Source organism: Myxine glutinosa, chromosome 3 (genome assembly GCF_964187855.1).
Source record: "Myxine glutinosa chromosome 3, kmMyxGlut1.1, whole genome shotgun sequence".
Classification (NCBI taxonomy): Eukaryota; Metazoa; Chordata; class Myxini; order Myxiniformes; family Myxinidae; genus Myxine; species Myxine glutinosa.
The window spans coordinates 79,061,061-79,083,386 of NC_136263.1; positions in this window are offsets into that span (position 1 = coordinate 79,061,061).

The window sequence follows — 22,326 nt, forward strand, 5'->3', positions numbered from 1 at the left end:
TCGGAGGTGGCGTCCTTCTCTCTCCAAGCTGAGGGCGCATCTGACGTCACCTCCCTCTTCCTGCGCATGCTCAGCGGGGAGTGACACGCCCTCGGCTCGTTGGCTCCGCCCCAGATGGGATCGGTCCGCCGCTTCTATTGGGTGCGGGGGTTACCGGGCTCCGCCCTTGACGAGGAGCTGACAGCGAGCCCCTACTTGGTAACCCCGTCGAGCACATGGTCGATGGCGGCTCGTTGGAAAGGCTTGGTGCCCTCCCAACACCCCCTACCAACCAAGCCGGAGTGAGGACGCACACTCCCCGCGCCGCCGCCGCCGCTGTTGTTGTTGTTGTTGTACCATGAGGAAGAGCTGCGGGGAGGTATTGGGAGGTCCTAAACTTCCTAACGGTGCCATACAATCACATTCTGGTGCAACGAAGAGTCAGAATTAATGGAAACGAGTCCTTAACTGACATAGACTAAGAATAACTAGCAAGATGTCCTATAGTTGTCTACGTGAGATGCGGTGGACCTGGATGCGACATTTAATGGGGGAAATAGGGGGAGGTCGGGTCTACAGAGTGTTGTTTACAGAAAATGGGACTAGGGAATGGGGGATTGGGGATAGTTGGGAAGTATGGAGGAAATAGGGGAATATTTACAAGCGGATATGGATGGAGGCCAATCTCATATCCGCAACAATATCTATACAGACTTGGCATTTAATATGGAATATTTTTTTTTCTTGACTTGGGTTTACTTTCTTAACTCAGTATATCAATCTGGTGAGTTTCTTTTACACTTTGGTGATTTATTTGTTCAATGAACTATGTCACTGATTGTCTGTCACAGCAAGAAGAGAACAACAGGATTATATCACAGGTGGCATGGCAAAATGTACGGACAGGTGCATTTGACGATTGGCTTCACAGTCGGGTATACAAGGGTTGTTGCGTTCTGTATTAGTGGAAAACAACTGCTGCACGTCTCCAAAAGTTATTGCCGCTTCCTCTGGAGATGGTCCGTCAACTCGACAATGCTGTTTGTCATGGAGTGGTGGCTTTACGAAATTACGGCATGAAAGAGCGTGCTATTGCTTGGCAGTATGGCATCACTCAAAGTCAGGTGTCAAACATCCTGAAACGAAATGCTCAGAGGGGTGTCCCTACTCCAATACCGAGGCCAGGACGTCCCCGCAGAACCACAAGGAGGGATGATCGCCAGCTGCACCGGTTAGTCCGCAATGGCCATACCAAGTCAGCTAATCGGCTTAGGGCTGAGTGGCAGCAACTGACAAATGTGCCTGTATCCAGAACGCGAGTCAACCAACGACTGGTTCAAGCAGGCTATCGTGCCAGGCGTCCCCTGAGAAAGCCAAGCATGACCAGACAACACCGCCAGCGCCGATTGCAGTGGGCCAGAGAGCACCGTCAATGGCAGCCAGGACACTGGAATCATGTGATCTTCAGTGACGAGTCTAGATTTCTGGTCTATCGTCAAGATGGCCGCGTCCGAGTATGCAGACAAGTGCATGAAGCCTACAACAAAGATTGTATAGTGCCAAGAGTCCAAGGTGGAGGTGGTGGGGTGACCGTTTGGGCTGCTTTTCATGCAGGGGGCAAAACTGACCTGGTTGTTCTGAATGGAAACCTGAACCAGTTCAAGTACAGGGCCATTCTGGAAGAAACATTGCTTCCATTTGCTCGTGCAGCCTTTCGAGGAAACTTTGTCTTCCAAGATGACAATGCACGGCCTCATCATGCTCGCATGATCCAACACTTTCTTGCTGACCGTGGTGTAGAGCATATGGAGTGGCCTGCCATGTCCCCGGATATGAATCCGATAGAGAACTTGTGGGCAGAATTAACGCGTCAAATCGACCACTTGGACCAGCAGCCGACCTCTGTGCGTGAATTGCAGCAGGCTATTGTCACTGCATGGCAAGCGATTCCTGTCCAAACCTTGGCAAATCTCGTGAACAGCATGCCTCAACGTGTACGTGCTCTCCTGAATGCTCGTGGGGGTTACACGAAGTACTGAACTGTAATTTTACTGTCGGTAATCCCAGTCGTAATTTAACTTTTGTTTTTGTTAAAAAAAAAATTGGCTAATGTGCAAAATAAAGAGATACTTCTGGAAAACGTACAGAAGTTTAACACAGTACTGTCCGTGAATTGAGTTCGATATCAGTTTACATCACTTTCAAGGATCAATTTATTTGTTTCGAAATGTCAAATGTGGTTTTTGTTTCTTTTAAAGGTCACATTAACAAAATCTAGAATAATTTCAACATAATTCCAATGAACTTTTGGTTCTAAGTCATCTTGAAAAGTAAGTTCACCCCCACAAAAAAAAGATTCCATATTAAATGCCAAGTCTGTATGTATATATATATATATATATATATATATATATATATATATATATATATATATATATATATATATATATATATATATATATATATTGTTGCGGATATGAGAACTGTATATTTTTTTGATTGTGTGAATTGTTATTATTGTTTATTCTGCGCCCCCCTGCCTCCGGAGCTGTGTAAAGGTGAAAGGGCATCCCATAATTAGTCCACAAGCATACACGTCAGCCAAATAACAGAATACCCCTGTTTGATAGTTATCTCTTATTCTGTGTTCTAGGGTAAGGCTGTGTCTCCCATTAATTGAAGTACTCCATTGCACCAGTGAAAGAGAATAGATCCCCTTTCATTCCCATCCCCAAAATCTCCATTTTCAATTACATCCCCTCTCGTGATTGCCAACCCTCGATTGCCAATTACCTCCCCTCCAATAACCGCCATTGACCACGAGGCAGGGTCGGAGAAGAAAGGCGTGTCTCCACCTCGTCATAGAGGGGAAGAGGGGCGTGCCCGCCCGTCGTCATCAAGGGCGGAGCGAGAGGGTCGCGTGACCAACCAGGGCCAAGGTGAGCACACCGATGGGCGTGTCCTGAAGGCCGGCGGCTTGATCGCTGGAGGCGCTATAAAAGGCGCGCACGCAAGAAGCAAGTGAGTGAGTCGTGAGTTGGTCGTCAGGGGTTGCGTTGGTTGCTGTGGTAAGAAGTCGGTGGTGAGAAGTGGTGGCGTCGAGTGGTCAGTGGTTGCGTTGGTTGACGTTGAGTTGTCGATGGTGAGGAGACACCAGGGCCAAGAGAGAGAAGGTTCCAGGTCAATTACCAGCAGTTGCGCCAGAGACGGCAGACGCGCCCTGAGGTGAGCCAGAGAAGCAGCTTTAGCTCCACAAGCACCGTTGACTCCACCAGGCAGCTTCAACCCGTTACCCCGCGGGGACCAGATAGCAGTGGCATCGGTGGCCGTCGAGGTCCAGCCGACGTCCCGTGCGGGATCAAGCCCGAACCATCTGCCCCAGCTGAACCTTCCCATTCCTTCTTCCAGCATTCATTCCTTTCCTCCACCCTTCTTGTGTACGTGAGTTTGTTCTGTGTGTCTTGTCCCTGGGTTAATTAAGTCTGTATAAGCTAATAATTGCACTGTGTCTCTGATTCTTCTGTATATTATTTTATTATCTTTCCTTCTCCTTGGTTACTTTGAGCATGTAAATAGTAGGAATAAATTTAGTAGTATTTCCAACCTTTTTGTCTTCTTCTTCTTCTTCTTCTTCACATCCGTGTCGCCTTTGTCTTTTCCCTATTGAATAGCTGCGGTGCGATCCGGCCAACGTTTGGGTGGAATCGGGTTCTAATCGGGGAATAACTGTTCGGTCGCGGAGCCTTCGCTCGGCAAAGTAACATCTAAACCGCGATCAGTAACAATTGGTGTCGGGAAGTGGGATCGGACCCGAAGCACGCTTAACGCGCTCAAAATTACAAGCTGTTGGAAATTTGTGTTGTTTTACAAAAAACCCGAATTTTGAAATCGCGCCATGGCTGGTCAAGGTGATCGGATGCCGGTGGGTGAGCTAGAGGAGGGGTTAGGGGTAACCCAGGATCAAATGGAGGGGAGCAATGAGGAGGAGAACATTGGCAATGTGGTTGAGGGGGTATCAGGCGCACAAAATGGCGCTCTCGCGCATGAGGCTACAGGCGCGCAAAGTGGCGTCCCCGCGCACGTGGGTGTAGCGGCACCAAATTTTGCCGCGCCCGTGACCGTAGCAGCGGCCGCAGCACCAATGAACTGGGGCCTATTCATGCAGCAGATGCAGGCCTTCATGGTCAAGGCGGATGAGGAGAGGGAAGAGAACAGGGGGATGAGAAACCAAATTTTAGGAATGGGGAACCGGATGGATGCTCAGAGTGAGCAAATGAGGGCTCAGAGTGAGCAATTGGGGGTAATGAGGGACGAAGCGAGGGGTACTGGTGAGGGGTTAGACAAGAAATTTGGGAAGTTAGACAATAATTTTGAGGGGTTAGACAACGGGATAAAAGAGGGTTAACGGGGGTGGAAAATAGAATGGCTGCCCAGGAGAATCAGATAGAGGGGATGAAAAATGGGTTAATGGGGCTAGAAAATAGGATGGAGGACAAATTGCGGGAGATAGGGGAGCAATCCGCCAGAGAAATTAAACAAATGGGAGAGCAGATAGAGGAGGTAAAAATCGGGGTAGAAACCAAATTGGATGCTCAGAGGGATGAATTGGGACAGATGAGGGTGGCATCTACAAAGGAGATGGGGGAGATGAAGGAGGAGATACGACGAGGTGTGAGTGAGGAGGTTTCGGGGCTACGCGAAGAGGTAAAGCGAGGTGAGAAGCGTATGGAGAAAGAGGTGAGAAATAATACGGCGAAGTTACAAGGGGGAATAGAAGATCTGACGGAGGAGGTGGAACAGCTGACAGAGGGACAGACGGAGTTAGTGGAGCAGGTTCAAAAGAACACTGCGGTACTAGGAGGGTTAAAGGCGACACAAAAAGAAATTAAAAACGAATTAATAGCGACACAGAGGCAATGTCAGATGGTACGCGAGGAACTGACAATGAGGGTGGACGAGGTGACAGAGATAATGGAGACAAAGGACCGGCAGGTGAGGATGCACATAGAGACGGTCACGGTAGCCTTAGAGGACGAACTTGAGGAGACGCACCGAGAAATAAAAGAGGTTAAACAAAAATTAGAGGAAGTGGAAGAAGAGGTGAGTGAAATTAAGAAGAGACGGACAGAAACTAAGAGAGAAATCCAGGAGGAGGTAATGGAATTGGTACAAGGTCGGTGCTCAACTCATAATGGTCTGCTCACTAACCAAATAAAGAGTTTGCAGGTGGCAAAGGAGGTGCGGAGACGAGGTGCCAAGGTGAGTGGCGATATAATCGGAAATGTACATGATGTGAGGAAAGCTTCAGTCGGCTTGGGGATTGGTTTGGATCCGGGTGTTCGTGAGAGGCCGTTGGTGAAGTGTGCGACAGGTCTGGTGTGCGAAAAAAGAGGTGTGCGAGAATGTCCGACCATGGGGTGTGTGAGGAAAAAGTGCACGCCGAGGAGTGAGTGTGCCGTCAAGAGTGAGTTGGTCGTAGCGCGTGTGCGAGGGGGTACATGGAAGCGCGGTGTGGTAAGTGTTACGGAGGAAGTAACGAAAGAGTGTGCGCAAGAGTGTGCGCGAGAAAGGTGTGTAACGGACAGGTGCATGGGGAAAGAGTGCGCTGTCGAGAGTAAGGGTGAGTGCGCTGTCAAGAATGGAGGTGAAAGTAGTGAGAGTGACACGGAGCGTGAGTTGGTTATGACAGGTGAGCGAGGATGTACACCTGGCATGGGAGGATGCACACCTGGAATGGTAGAGCGTGTGTGGGAATGCACACTTGAGTTGGTCGTGAGGCACGTGGTTGGGTGTGCGAGTAAGAGCACACCTGTGATTGTCACAGAGGAGGTGACCGAAGAAGGGGCGCGAAGAGGTGTGTTGGTGAGGTGTGCGAGCGACGAATGTGTGCCAAGGTGTTCGGTGGTCAGGTGTGTGACCAAGTCTGGGAGCGGAATGAGTGTACCGAGGTGTGAAAGGAAAGGTACGAGGAGCATGGGAACAGCTGGAGGTATGAGCAAGAAAGGGGTAGCGTATGCGGGTAAGAATCCAGGTGAGGCATCGACGGTAACCGGGTTAGCGGTTAGAGCGACTTTTAGCCGAATCGGGCCCTCGGTGCGTGCCGGGCTTCGCGTGCCGCGAGAACCAGCGGGGATCCGAGCCACGGCGGGTTCGAAAGGACCGCCGTACGCGATCCACGCTGGGCCTCGCTTGGAACGGCCGCGTCCGGGCTCCACCAGGCGGAGCGGGCAGCCCGATAGGAAGGGTCGTCATGGCGACCACTTTCTATTGAGACGTGCCGGCAGGTCGAGATCGGGACATTGGATGGCTCCACGCCGAGGTGGTGCATGGGATCTCGGCCCGGGTAAGCCCCCGTCCCTGCACCGAGTGCCGGACGCATCCATCCGCCGGCACCAAAGAACCCGCGTTCATTGCTCGGCTGTACGAAGCCGAGCTTTAGAAGGGAATTGGCGCACCGAGAGGATGTAATAAGTAGACGAGTGATGAGGATAGTGTTTTGGCCCCGAAATTAGAAAAAGGTGAAATTTGATGATTGGCAGATGATTGGCAGAATTTTTGATTGGTTGGATTTAGGTGTGCGAAATTGATAGTAGGACCTCCCCGATGTGGTGGGATGGCAAATCCACCATCCCTCACAGGGTGGGGCAAATGCGCTATAGCTTATGGGGTGTATGGCAGTGAAAACTAGCCCGGGTGGGTTAGGATATTGTGTGTAGGGCTCTAGCGAAGATGACATTAGGTAACGTTAAGGTTAGTTAGTGACAATGATACCTGTAGTGGGGACGCAGGTAGATTAGTATGGATGATAATGACGTGGGAGCGCAATAGTTTAAAGGGACGACTGGGAAGCGCAAGTTTCAGAGGGGAGTAGTTAGATGAGATGATGCCGTGTGTGTGAGGATTGAACAGGTGTGATTGCACAGGTGTGCAACTGAACAGGTGAATGGAGCAGTGTATGAGGGAGTAGTGGTGATTGCGTGTTGTGTTGACCAAATGGTCCAGGAAGAGGAGGAGGGTGCAGGTGGCACCAGGGGATTGCACAGGTGTGCAACAACAGGTGTATGTGGCTGTGTGGAATAAATGGTAGTGTGGAATAAATGGAGTATTGGAATGGATGGTCGTGGAGTGAGTATGGTGGAAATTGTGGAGTGGAGTGGATGGTGCGAAGGTGTGAATGGGGGAAGAGTGGACCCCCATCACGGATACCCGGGGCGGGTAGTGTAAGTGTTAGGTAGAGGGTATAGGTAAATTGTGGTTGGATATTGGCATCTGTGGTGCGGGTGAAAGAATGGTCTTTGGATGGGTGCATTAGTGTTGTGGAAATGGCTGGGCGTGTAGCCTGTTAGTGTGTGTAGTTGGTTGGGCGCTCCACCACTGTGAGTATGTCGGCCAGGTGAGGCCGCAGGTGGGCTCTGGGAGCCGGTAGTAGTTGTTGTGGATGGGGCCCGAGGATCCGGAGGACGGACCCGGGTAGCCCAGTGCCAGAGGGCACCGAGTGGGGTGACAGAGCCAGGAGGGGTCTTCCCCAGTTAGTTAGGTTAGGGTGAGGAGCTAGGTAAGCTCGGGTGGCAACTACAGTGGTGGAGGTGTGCAGGTGGGTAGACCTGCTGGGAGAGCTACACGTCACAGCCCAGAAATTGTGCGAGGGCACCGGGAGATGAATCGGGGGAGTGAGACCCCAAATTGAGAAGCACCACAGTTTGGTCAATGGGAATTGGTTTTTAGAACCCCTAGTGTAAGTTGGCCAATGGATTGGCAGGGAGAGACCCCGGGTAGTGTAAAGTGTGTTAAGGTCATTTAGAGGATAGTTAGGATTGGAGTCTCCTCGCACCATCTGCATCCACTCACCTGAGGTGACAGGTACTCCACACCATGCCATGTTTTGTTATTTTATTGTGCAGATGTTTGGAATGTGAGACGCATCATGACGTGGGTGTGACATTGTGCTTTGTTGTTCCATCTCTTCCTCCTTATGAGGATTGATGATGAATTGGGAGATGGCAAATTTTGAATAGAGGGATTGTGGTGACGAATTTGGTATAGAGGAAATATGGGGAGACGTGACAGTAGCGACGGATTGGTAATGTGTAGATTTTGTACATATGGGGTAAGGGCAAGGGTAGTGTAGGTGACAGGGGGGGTGACGTACGGTAGGGACGAGCTTTCTCATTTCGCTCTCCGTACGCATTTCGCCTTGCATTGCCTTATTGACGTGTACCCTTGTGACCTTACCCCTCGCTCATTTCTCTTGTCCCTCTTTTGTCTCCCACATGACCTGTACGCCATTGGGTGCCGAGGGGAGCGTGCGTGAGTCCTCCATTGTGCGCCCAGAATTCCCAGAACCAGCTGTCTGCATCGATGCACCACATTATGGACCACAGGTCTGTGGCCGAGCACCACTTATGGACCCCATGGGTTGGGGCATGGCCCCTCTGCTGGAACCGGCCATGAGGGCCCGAAATCTTGCTGGCGGACCTTGGCCACAGGGCACCGATGCCCCACAGGTGAACCACACGTAGTCGGCCCTGTGGGCCATAAATAAAGAAAATAAAAAGGACACATTGGGCACACTTTATTGCAAATAGGCCGCCAGTAAGAAAATGAAAGAATGACAACATCTGGAAGAACAAATAATGAGAACCAGCAGAGGGAGCCGAAGAGCAAGAGATCACCTGCAGGGTTAGGGGTTGTTGATTTTATTTTTATTGAACATGCATTGAACACTGATGAACTATGGTGACTGCACCGATTGGTGCTTGAGGGTGCTTGTATTGGTGCGTTTTTGGGTGCTGTCATGGTGCGTCGATGCAGAGCAGACTGTCTCCCCCCCAGAAAGAACAATCACAGGTCCTGGGTTAGTTTTGTAAATAAAAATAGCGTCATTATAAATAATGCTCCCCAACGTCAGTGTATAGTTTGAAGACCATTCCGCAATTCGGTTAACTGTGGGCATAAGTCTGTTAGGCAGGGTGCAATGGAGCAGCGGGACACATTTATTTATGTTTTAAAACTGTCGCACTCAGGGTCAGGTTAAAAGTAGAGGGAACTACACCTACGTGTCACACTAAATAAAAGTTGTAGGCCCGGGCCGTGCCTAAGAGGAGGAGGGTGCAGTGTTGCGGATATGAGAACTGTATATTTTTTTGATTGTGTGAATTGTTATTATTGTTTATTCTGCGCCCCCCTGCCTCCGGAGCTGTGTAAAGGTGAAAGGGCATCCCATAATTAGTCCACAAGCATACACGTCAGCCAAATAACAGAATACCCCTGTTTGATAGTTATCTCTTATTCTGTGTTCTAGGGTAAGGCTGTGTCTCCCATTAATTGAAGTACTCCATTGCACCAGTGAAAGAGAATAGATCCCCTTTCATTCCCATCCCCAAAATCTCCATTTTCAATTACATCCCCTCTCGTGATTGCCAACCCTCGATTGCCAATTACCTCCCCTCCAATAACCGCCATTGACCACGAGGCAGGGTCGGAGAAGAAAGGCGTGTCTCCACCTCGTCATAGAGGGGAAGAGGGGCGTGCCCGCCCGTCGTCATCAAGGGCGGAGCGAGAGGGTCGCGTGACCAACTAGGGCCAAGGTGAGCACACCGATGGGCGTGTCCTGAAGGCCGGCGGCTTGATCGCTGGAGGCGCTATAAAAGGCGCGCACGCAAGAAGCAAGTGAGTGAGTCGTGAGTTGGTCGTCAGAGGAGGGTCAGGGGTTGCGTTGGTTGCTGTGGTAAGAAGTCGGTGGTGAGAAGTGGTGGCGTCGAGTGGTCAGTGGTTGCGTTGGTTGACGTTGAGTTGTCGATGGTGAGGAGACACCAGGGCCAAGAGAGAGAAGGTTCCAGGTCAATTACCAGCAGTTGCGCCAGAGACGGCAGACGCGCCCTGAGGTGAGCCAGAGAAGCAGCTTTAGCTCCACAAGCACCGTTGACTCCACCAGGCAGCTTCAACCCGTTACCCCGCGGGGACCAGATAGCAGTGGCATCGGTGGCCGTCGAGGTCCAGCCGACGTCCCGTGCGGGATCAAGCCCGAACCATCTGCCCCAGCTGAACCTTCCCATTCCTTCTTCCAGCATTCATTCCTTTCCTCCACCCTTCTTGTGTACGTGAGTTTGTTCTGTGTGTCTTGTCCCTGGGTTAATTAAGTCTGTATAAGCTAATAATTGCACTGTGTCTCTGATTCTTCTGTATATTATTTTATTATCTTTCCTTCTCCTTGGTTACTTTGAGCATGTAAATAGTAGGAATAAATTTAGTAGTATTTCCAACCTTTTTGTCTTCTTCTTCTTCTTCTTCTTCACATCCGTGTCGCCTTTGTCTTTTCCCTATTGAATAGCTGCGGTGCGATCCGGCCAACGTTTGGGTGGAATCGGGTTCTAATCGGGGAATAACTGTTCGGTCGCGGAGCCTTCGCTCGGCAAAGTAACATCTAAACCGCGATCAGTAACAATATATATATATATATATATATATATATATATATATATATATATATATATATATATATATATATATATATATATACATATATATATATATATATATATATATATATATATATATATATATATATATATACATACATATATATATATATATATATATACATACATACATACATATATATATATATATATATATATATATATATATATATATATATATATATATATATATATATATATATATATATATATATATATATATATATATATATATAGATATATATATATATATAGATATATATATATATATATACACATATATATACAGAGTGTCCAAAAAACATTTATTTGTAAGGTTGGCTACATCAGTTGTTTGAAATGTGTCCCACCAATCTCAAAGCATGCTTGCAGGTGCCTCTGAATGTTCTTCAACATATGCGGGCTAATTGTTGAATTAAATATTTTAATTTCCTATGATAAATAAATCAATTAAACAATTTCCTATGATGCGCGACTTTGTGGGCACCCTGTATACAGTATATATATATATATATCACCCACCTGTTCAACCCTGCATTCAACATTTAACCCACAGCATTTAACCCCTGACTATCTCTTCTCCTTCTCCCTCCTTTTTGCTTTGAATATTTCCCTATTGATTCTTGTTTTTTTGCAATTGTTTTTATGTTTTGCTATGCATTATGTTTTGCACTCTGTCAAAGCGTCTTTGGGCTCCCTGAAAAGCGCTATATAAAATAAATGCATTATATATATACTAGCGGGGTCACCCGTGGGAATCCCACGGGCATGGATGTGTGTGACATTTCGACATATTGAGTTATATGCTGCACATTCATTTTTACAAAATGGTTACTGGCAAGTCATCAGATCCAGAAATGGTGTGAATTTAGTTATTTCACATAATATGTGACCCCTCACTCCTCTCCACCTGACACTCTCCTGTCTCCACCTGACACTCTCCTGTCTCCACCTGACACTCTCCTCTCTCCACCTAGCACTCCTCTCCTCTCCAAACCCTCACATCCCTCTCCTTTCCAATCCCTCACCTCTCCAATCCCTCACACTCCTCTCCTCTGCAATCCTTCACACGCCTCTCCAATCGCGCCTCACACTCCTCTCCAATCGCGCCTCACACTCCTCTCCAATCGCGCCTCACACTCCTCTCCAATCGTGCCTCACACTCCTCTCCAATCGTGCCTCACACTCCCCTCCAATCACTCCTCTCCAATCGTGCCTCACACTCCTCTCCAATCACGCCTCACACTCCTCTCCAATCGTGCCTCACACTCCTCTCCAATCGCGCCTCACACTCCTCTCCAATCGCGCCTCACTCGCCTCTCCAATCGGCTTTCCCCGTCTCGTTTCTCTCCTTTTTCTCCCGTCTCGTTCTTTTTCTTGCTCCAAATCGGCCCGTCGGAATCGGAAATCGGCCCGTCTCGCCCGTCGGCCCGTCGGAATCGGAAATCGGCCCGTCTTGCTTTTGTGCTTGTGCGTAAATAAATTGTGTTCATGACACCATTTCTGGTGTTGGGCTAGCGGCTAGGGTGCCGGCTTAGGATCCTGGGTTCGAATCTCGGTCGATCGCCGAATTAATGCCAGGGGGGTTGACTCAGCCTGTCATCCTTCCGAGGTCGGCTAATTGAGTACCAGTTCACTGGTAATTCCCTGTTTGTCGTTGAAGGCGGCAAAAAGGGTTGGCGTCAGGAAGGGCATCCGGCCGTAAAACATTGCTTCAAAAAGGGGACAAAAAAACAACAACTACCACGGTCCCCGAAAAGGCCAACCCCCGCTTTGCGGGGAAAAATGGCCTCTAAACGGTGGTTTTTACACCATTTCTGGATCTGATGACTTGCCAGTAACCATTTTGTAAAAATGAATGTGCAGCATCTAACTCAATATGTCGAAATGTCACACACATCCATGCCCGTGGGATTCCCACGGGTGACCCCGCAAGTTTGCATTGACGTTCGTCGATGGACTCGTTCGCCCGTCTCATTCGTTTTCTTGCTGCATCCTGTTCAAGTCTGCGTTCTTCATCGATCGTCTCATTCATTTTGGAAATAGAAGTTTCCACGCAGCGCATGAATTGTCACGATCCTCAAGAGGAATTTGTCTCGTAATCATCAAATGATAAATGGCAAGTAAATTATATTGTGGAAAATTAAAGATTTCAAATAAACCTATTTAAAGTGTATTCGCACATAACTAATTTTAAAAAACGAAGAAATATCTCTCGGTAATTTCCTGAAACATATTTCACTTCCGGCTAATAATGTTGAATTAAATAAAAACGAAGAAATATATGTCGGCATCATTGTTGACGTTTTTGTGACGACTGTCATCAAACGAAAAAGTAATATATCTTAACGGAAAAGCAAAAGCGAATTTTTAATATATATCGACACGTTGCCGTCGGTGTCATGTTGGGCGGTGTATGATACACCATGACGCGATTTTTTAAAATATATCTCTGCATTTTCCCGCGTGTGTGGAATGTTCTCAATTATTGCTGACACCGAGTCCAAAACCATCGATAAAAATGAAATCATATGGTGAGTTAGATTGGAGATAAAGGCGTGAGAGAGACTCAATGGCCTTGAAGTTGAAGTTACAGGCGTTTGAGAATTCATTTCGTTCTATAAACGGCAACTTTCATTGGATTTCCTTCCCGTTTTTTTTCAACCGAGTCGAAAACTATGTTAGCGACTGTGAAAAATGAAATGATATATCGAATTTTTAATATGTATCGACACGTTGCCGTCGGTGTCATGTTAGGCGGTGTATGATACACCATGACGCGATTTTAAAAAATATATCTGCATTTTCCCGCGTGTGTGGAATGTTCTCAATTATTGCTGACACCGACTCTAAAACCATCGATAAAAATGAAATCATATGGTGAGTTAGATTGGAGATAAAGGCGTGAGAGAGACTCAATGGCCTTGAAGTTACAGGCATTTGAGAATTCATTTCGTTCTATAAACGGCAACTTTCATCGGATTTTCTTCTCGTTTTTTTTCAACCGAGTCTAAAACTATGTTAGCGACTGTGAAAAATGAAATGATATATCGAATTTAAAATAGATATCGACACATTGCCGTCGGTGTCATGTTGGGCGGTGTATGATACACCATGACGCGATTTTAAAAAATATATCTCTGCATTTTCCCGCGTGTGTGGAATGTTTGTGGAAAATTAAAGATTTCAAATAAACCTATTTAAAGTGTATGCGCACATAACTAATAAAAAAAACGAAGAAATATCTCTCGGTAATTTCCTGAAACATATTTTACTTCCGGCTAATATGTTGAATGAAATAAAAACGAAGAAATATATGTCGGCATCATTGTTGACGTTTTTGTGACGACTATCATCAAACGAAATAGTAATATATCATAACGGAAAAGCAAAAGCGAATTTTTAATATATATCGACACATTGCCGGCGGTGTCATGTTGGGCGGTGTATGATACACCATGACGCGATTTTAAAAAATATATCTCTGCATTTTCCCGCGTGTGTGGATTGTTCTCAATTATTGCTGACACCGAGTCTAAAAGTAAAACCATCGATAAAAATGAAATCATATGGTGAGTTAGATTGGAGATAAAGGCGTGAGAGAGACTCAATGGCCTTGAAGTTACAGGCCTTTGAGAATTCATTTCGTTCTATAAACGGCAACTTTCATCGGATTTTCTTCCCGTTTTTTTTCAACCGAGTCTAAAACTATGTTGGCGACTGTGAAAAATGAAATGATTTATCGAATTTGATTTGAAATAAAACTGGGGGAGAGCAAGACACCACGGGCCTACAAAACAGGACTCAAAGCTATGCGAGTTAATAAAATGGTGGATATTTGTTTATAGCCACTCCCAGAATGGGTGGAGCTATGGGTGGAGCTACTCTGCAAACCGAGTAAGCCACACCCCGGACAGACACCCAACAGATAGACAGACAGACAGACAGAAACATCTACGGCTATTATAATATAGATATATCTCATGGTTCATAGAAGTATTACGAAGGCAATTTGTGTTCTGCAATGTTCAAGTAGAGGGTGGAGTGGAGTCAACAGCAAAGAGATAGAGAGGATTTTCCAGAGAGTCGGAGCGATCATTGATGAAGACCAGAAAAAGCACAGGGCCCAGAACACTGCCTTGGGGAACTCCAGCCTGAACAGGAAGGGGAGATGAGAGAAATCCATTGAGGGCCACACGTTGACTTCGACCAGAAAATACAATTTGCGAAGAGTCGGTGAGTTATCACCGGCACCCACAATAAATTGTTTTGTTTGTCCATTGCCTACTAATGTCCTTGTAATTCATGTAATAATGAGACTTTGATAAGTCCAGTATATCGACCATGAGATTGTCACACTCCACAGACTTTTCTCACACATGGAAGGAACCAAAGCCTGCCGTCCGATGATTATATAAACCATATTTAAATCAATAATAGTAATTATTGTTTGTGGCTGCAAGAGTGATATCTCCAACGAATTTCACCTTCTCTGTTCATACATTGTACATTGTAAAACGTTTATTGAAAATAATATTTAAAGCCACATCAGAGTTGTTAAATGTTTTTGCAATAAAAATGGTCTTAGGGTAATTGCACGTCTAATTTCGAACACAAGTGCAGCATAAATATCCGAAGTGATATTAAGATATTACCAACGTATCCTAAAATATGCACCATCTAAAACTCTTTTGTCAAATTAAACATTTTATTGGAATATGGATTTGCAGGGTAGTAATGATTGCTTAAGTATTTAAAATTTAACATGACTTATGGTTATGTCAAAGTCTGCTGAATGACCGTGGCCTTATGTAGGCACTTTTATTTCCATTATTATGAGAAATGGATGTGCCTTAGCAGGCTTAGCTTTAAGTCGCCCAAAGAGCAATGATATTCCCATGCTGTATCATGGTGAAAGAACAACCAACTGCTGCGTAGAATAACAACTCACAGTCATTGTTAAAATCTACTTCCCCCTGTATAATGACTACATTGCGCACGAAAAATCCAGCTAATATTTAAGAAATAGAGGCTCCTTCGACCATATTAAAGCTAAGTATTCCGAACCAAATACGTTTATATGTTGTTTTCTGATATATTTGTCCCTGTGTTGCTGTTTGATTTTTCCATCCAATTTTCTGTGTTAAATTGTATCTTGCTGTGCTGTATTTGTCAAATTTGTGTTCTTCAAGGCCTACTTTAGCTGCTCCTCGGATAGTAACTGTGGAAATTCTGTGTCCACTTTGTGTCCGTATTCCTCAATTTGCTTCTTTCTTCCCAAAAATTGTCGATTTTAATTCTTCCTTCCCCTCTCCCTTTTCTCAATATCTCCAAACTGATTCGTCACTGAATATAAACGTTTCTTCCTTATTCCTTTAAAATAATTTCCAACCATTTTCACCTCCCTATTTCTCCATCAGAAGTACTCTATATGTTCTTCTTCTTCACCACAATCGATTCTTCTTCTTCACAAATGTTATCTTCCAGAACTGTCTGTCAGCAAAGCACTTGGTCCAGCAACCCACCTTCTGCATCTACTGCAACACCTTTCTCTGTGCCTTCAACAAAAATCTTACCTCCCATCCCCTGATCTTTATCTCTGCTTGTCCAATTTGGAATCAGAATCCCTCCACTTCATGTCCCCTCTTTCCACTTCCCTCCCAATCCACCTCCTCAAAGCTTCATGTCCCCCCTTTCTGCATCCCTCCTTACTCCACCCTCTCAATGCTTCCCCCTCACAACACCACCTCAATGCTTCCACATAGCATTCAAACATAACCCACTCAAACATTCCCCGCGCCCTACCCATTCAAACGTTTTCCCTCACCCCGCCCCCACGAAGCCTCCCTCTAACCTTGCTCTCTCAATGCCTCCTCCCCTGCCCCTAAATGTGTGAGCTCAAACATATGAGCATTCTACCCCAACATGACATGTCTCTCAACCCTGGCTGCTGCCGATAAATTGGACATCATCTGTTTAACAGAATCCTTCCCTGACTGACTCCTTGGTGTCTTTCCCCACCTATTATCTCCTCTGGTTTTATAGGCGTGAACCCCACCCAGGCAGCTAAGTTGCACTTCACATCAATAACTCAATTTCTCACTGCCCTTGTACTAATCTTACACTTCCCAACCCCCAGTTGTACCTCTGGCTGTCATTTTCCCTCCACTCCCACCTCTTGGTTGTCTGTGTGTTGTACCTACCATCCTCCCAACAATGATGACTCCATCTACATATCTCGCTCAAACAACATGGACCAACTTTGAACCACTCATCCCAACTCTCTCTTCCTCATATGTGGTGATTTCAATTGTACCCATGCAAATTGGCTGGGTGTTGGTACATCTCTCACCAGCCATGGCACCTCAGCAATGGACTTCTGTGACCCCATGGGACTGACTCAATCTGTGAACTTTTCTCCCAATGACAAATCCTCCCTTCTGGACTTGGTGTTCACTAACCTTCTGACAAATGTCTCCTGCTCTTCCTCTGCTCGATTTGGTTCATCCGATCATAGGATTGTGAGATTAAACATCTCCCTGGCAAATCTCAAAGAGCTGCCTCAGCACCGGCGAGTCTGGCAGTTTACTCAGGCAAATTGTAAGGGACAGAAAACAACCATTCACTGAAAGACTGGTCTTCTATATCTCCTGCCTCTGACATTAACCCAGCCTGGGAATTTTTCCATATAGATGTACTCTCTCTTATGCACAGATCCATCCCATGTAGTCTTCATTTATCCTACCCTTCTTCCCATCCATAGTACACTGAATCATGCGATGAGGAATTTGCCTTGAAATAACTTGCCTTCTCTTCCTGGAAGGCAAACCCGACCGAAAGCAACGTCATATCACACCCTAAACCCCACAAGTATGTATCCACTCTGAGGAGAGCCAGAAAACCACCTGAAGAATGAACTTTCAAACTTGTTTCCTTCCTCTAAAACCTGGTGCTGGTCCGTGCAGTTAAGTCTGTCTCTGGATTATTCTCCCTCTCCACCTCTTCCTTCACTTCAAATGGCACAACTGCATCCCTTCCCTCACTTAAAATGTCTTGTGAGAATGCTGAATACCTCAATTCTGTGTTTACTTATTATGGCCTTGTGTCCCCCGACCCCTCAATCTCTGTATCCACCTGAAGCAGTCACAACCAACTGCTTCTCAACTCTGATTCTACAACTGGCCCAGATAGTTTCACCAAAGGTGACCGACCTAAAAAAGTTCTCAGACCATCAGTTCAGATTCAAACGTGGTCACACGACCCTGGCCATGGTGCTTCTGCTTTCCCAACGATGGAGGAGGCCCTCAATCTCAGACATGTGATCAGGGACATCTCTGGACATTTTCAAGCATTCAATACAGTCTGACTCCTGCCTTGCTTTCCAAAATATTTGTATATTACACCTCAAGCCACAATCCACACTTGGCTTACTGGCTTTATCTACCCTCGTAGCCAATGCATGGCTCTCAATGGGATCATCTCATCTCCTCTCCCTGTCAAGGAGGCAATCTTTTGGACCCAGCCCTAATCAATAATCTTCATCAATGATCTCTCTGACTGTCTGCAAAATCCTTTTTATCTATTTTATGTTAAATCCACCCTCTGTCGTGCCATCCCTCATTCTTCAGCTAGGTAGGCAGTATTCTCTCTCTGCAGACCTTGAAAGAATCGCAAGCTGTTAAAACAATTGGAATATGTCTTTCAATTCTGACAAATCTCACACTCTCCATGTGTCTCTCCAAAAAGCAAAAGAAAAACATCTTGCAAACACTTCCATCTACTTCCTTAACAATCTTCTTGAAGAAGTTCAGTCACTCAAACTTTTGGGCCTCACCATCAGGCATGATTTTTATTGGACAAACCATAAATCTAAGTTGCCCTCAAAAACCAGTTGCCGACTTGGCATCCTTCATCGTACAGTCAGTCTTTCCTTGGCACATCTGAACTTTTATTTTTCTACATGGTCTTCATCAGCAGTACGGTGGAGCAATGTCTCATCTCTAGGCTGGTGCCCCTGGCTCACCCTTTGCTCAGCTTGAAGCCCTGGAAACCAACGTCTTTAAAATGATTGGATAATCTGTGCACAACTTTTTAAAACATCATACTATACATCCTTTTTGGCCCAATCCAACAGTGAAGAATCACTTGTAAAATTCAAAAGGTGTCCACAAATGAGTCAGTTCACAAATTGAGGCCATTTTTGAAATACCACCCACCCACCTCCCAATCAAAGAGAGGCGCAAAGCACCTTTCCCTTTATATGGGATCGTTTCTCTGTTTGCAAGTTTAACATGTGGACTGTAAATTCGTTTGTCAGCTTCTACTGGTATATTATATCTATGTATATATATATATACATATGTATATGTATATGTATATGTTTATGTATATGTCTATGTATATATATATATGTATATATATATACATATGTATATGTATGTGTGAAGAATCAGCTCTTCGTTTGCAAAAGAAGTCCACAAATAGCCTGAAAAATGGCGCAGCTTTATTAAAAACCAACTTATACGGATCCGGAGGAGACCGACGTCTACAGCAATCTACAGCAAGAACATGCCACGTCAAGCCTTCCTGAAAACACATTGATTCCCAGTCCATTTATATAGGGACACGTTTTATCAGGAAATCTCCGAGGGAACAAACAACACTGGGAGAGGTTCCTCCCACCGTTATCATTCGGGGGAGTCAGCCCGTCCTTATCAATTGTTTTTCTGGGCTCCGAGAAAACAGAACTGTAACTCACAAAGAGAAGAGTGTATGCTTAGCCAAACAAACCCATATATTTTATGGGTTTGTGTACATGAGTAATCCAAAGCATGTTTATACAGAGTCATGCGTTTGCTGAGATTAAAACAAAATATATATAGTTAACGATAGGTTCATGTCATTCTACTTGCATTACGCTAAAACAAGCGCATGTGGGCGTGGTTTTACGACCAGCCTCGAAAAAAGCACACGTATACAACCCGTTCAGCATGACCTCACTCCAAGCCCCTCCTCATCCAAAACCAAAACGAAGCAAAAACCCTTTATCCACTTTATGAAACAGCACTTTTAGACATCATACAAATCACAACACATTAGCACCCAACGTCTATAACTGAACTTTAGGCAATAACAAATCTACTACTTGACATTCCTTCCTCTTGTCTCGTCGAGACAAAGTATCTTAAGAGACAACGTGCCACATCGGGCTTTATTGAAAAATAATTGTGTAATGCGGGTATTGAAAAAATAATTGTGTAATGCGGGTATCTCCCAAGGGCATATCGTGCGCCCAAAGCGCCTCGCCCGTGCATTTGGCGAACGTGTCGTGTGGTGCGTGCTCGGAGCCTGAGGGCTCAAAACATGAAAGTTCATTAACGTTTCGGATCCACAACGAAGACGTCTGGTCCAGATGAGGTTCTGCTCCGCCAGAGGGTGCATCACTTCCCCTGCGGAACTGGCTCCCCCCACCCTTTGCAGACGCAGTCCTTGCAGATCTTCGAAGTTAATCAACGGTCATGCCCATGAGGTCCCTCACGTGTTGCTGTTCTGGGGAATACAAAATGTCGTCAGTATCTTGTGTCTCAATTTCCTGGTCAGGGTACAGAGCGTAAAAATCCGAATCCGAATCACTTGAAGCAAAGAGATCCGCAACATGTGGATCAAAGAGATCCGAAACATTTGGATCAAAGAGATCCGAAACATTTGAAGAAAAGAGAGGGACTTCCTTTATGTCAAAGTCTCCCATGGGCGCCTGGTCGGCTTGCGGGTCTAGGACATCCGCGTCGGGTCCCTCAACCGCCAGACCCAGTGTCGCAATCAGATCCATAGTTGGGTCGGAAGGGGGCGTGCAGCTGTCAGCTTGTAATACATAAGCAGCGTTAGCCAGTACACGCAAGGGGTTTATAGCACAAGTATCACAGTCATCACATACACCGTTACAGGCAGCAGCCAGTTCCCACATGGGATCCACACAAGTATCACAGTTGCCACGAAATTCAATGCAATTTTCTGGAGCGCCGGTCGCAACTGCCTTGTTGAAGGACCCGTTCAGGTCGACGGCCTCTGTGGTCAGAGCCATAGTTGTTGTCGGCGGCTTCTTCACTTTCCATCCTGTAAAATACTTTCTCATACAGAGGAGGACTAGAGATTTCATTAGTGCCCCCCAAATTACTACCCCGATTATCACAGCCAGTGCGGTCAATAACCACTTCACTATGGTGCCCGTCCATCCCTGGAACCAGTCAGTGAGCCAGCTAAATGTATAAGAATTTTCGCGCGCGATCCGATCGATCGTCAGGGCGTGGCTAGTTTCCCTTAGTCTCACTATTGCGGCTGACACTCCTTCAGATGGATCGGGTATGTAAGTGCAACATTTTCCCTCTATAATTCCGCATACCCCTCCTTTCTCTGCCAGGAGCATGTCCAAAGCCACCCGATTCTGCATCACCATTGTACGCATGTGAATTACCGTGTCCAATAGTATGTCATGAGCCGTAGCGGTGTCGTTTGCCACCTTTTCTAGGGCCAAAGCCAATTTATCTATCCGGAAACTATCCATGACTGTGCCCGCTCCTGGGAAGAAGAAACCAAACACCTTTTCCCCTAGGCTCCCGTGTAGTTTAGTGGTTCCATCTTTGTTCATGACTGACCTCTTATAACGCCTGTCCAAGGACTTTGGGTCTAGCTCATCCAGTATCTCAACGTCAGGAAGAACTGAACCCAGATAACATGTGCCCCCCCAATTATTTGGTAAATAGGGGTAAGCCTTGTCGCCGCATATAAACATTGTCCCATGGGGTGGGACCAGGTGGGTGGATAAGCACTGGAGTCCCTTTACCACCCCATTAATCCTACTAACCCCCCTAGAGAATGTTATAGCCGTTATGTTGTGGTTGTGTTTATCTTGCAGTACTATTCGTAATGTAATCCCCGAGCTCCCTTGTCCCAGCTTTCCGGGGAGAGTGTAGGCGCATTCTGATTCTCCCATACGCAAGTGGCCGGAACCCTGGAGGCAGACCTTCCCTTTCTGTGGTTTGACCCAGACGGGGGCAGGCCTCTCGGCCACATGGGCAATCATTGACGGGCGATAATTAAATTGCCGATTGCAACTCTTGCCGTTGTCAACCCCTTCTCTTTCCAGCGTGGTGACTAAACATGGGGAATCGATAGGTTGTGAGCAGAGGTCATTGAGGGACAGAGGTAGCACTATCATGTGTATTCCTGTGGTGCCTGCTTGGGGAAAGCGCATGCACGACCAGCGGTGTGTCCTATTTTGAATTGTTGCCACCTCCCTGGCCACTTTCCAATATGTGTTTTCCCCCCTCTTTGGGGCCTTATTCTGGGGGTGTGGCGTGAGTATGTATTCGTTGCATCGTATGTAGTTCTTTTCGCCACCGGCCGCGCCAGGGGTCCAGACGCTGCACCGGACCTGCATGGTCATGTCTTTCCCTAGGCGTGTGCGTGTTTGTAGCTTAAAATCAGGGGTTCCCCATTGGTATCCTGGTTGGGCCAAGGTCTCAATGCTAGCTCGCCCGTCTTCCCGGAACTCTCGTTGCTTTTGTAGTACCATGCCAACGCGTCCAGGCCCTGCCGACAGTGCTAGCCAATTTATGTTCACCCAATTTGTGTGCAGGGCTTTCTGTTCGAAACATGGTAGTGATACTCTTTGTCCCCATGTTACGGTGAGGTGTCGGGTTTCGTTTTCGCATCTATTGGAATCGGAGTTTCCCCTAGCTGCTGTCGCTATCAATAGTATTGTACCTATGATTAGGCCCATCCTTACTGTGTTCTGGGGGTGTGGTGTCTGGTGCTTGTATGGCCAACTTACAGTGCGTGGCGTGGATCCACGAAGTCTTGCCCTCGCAAA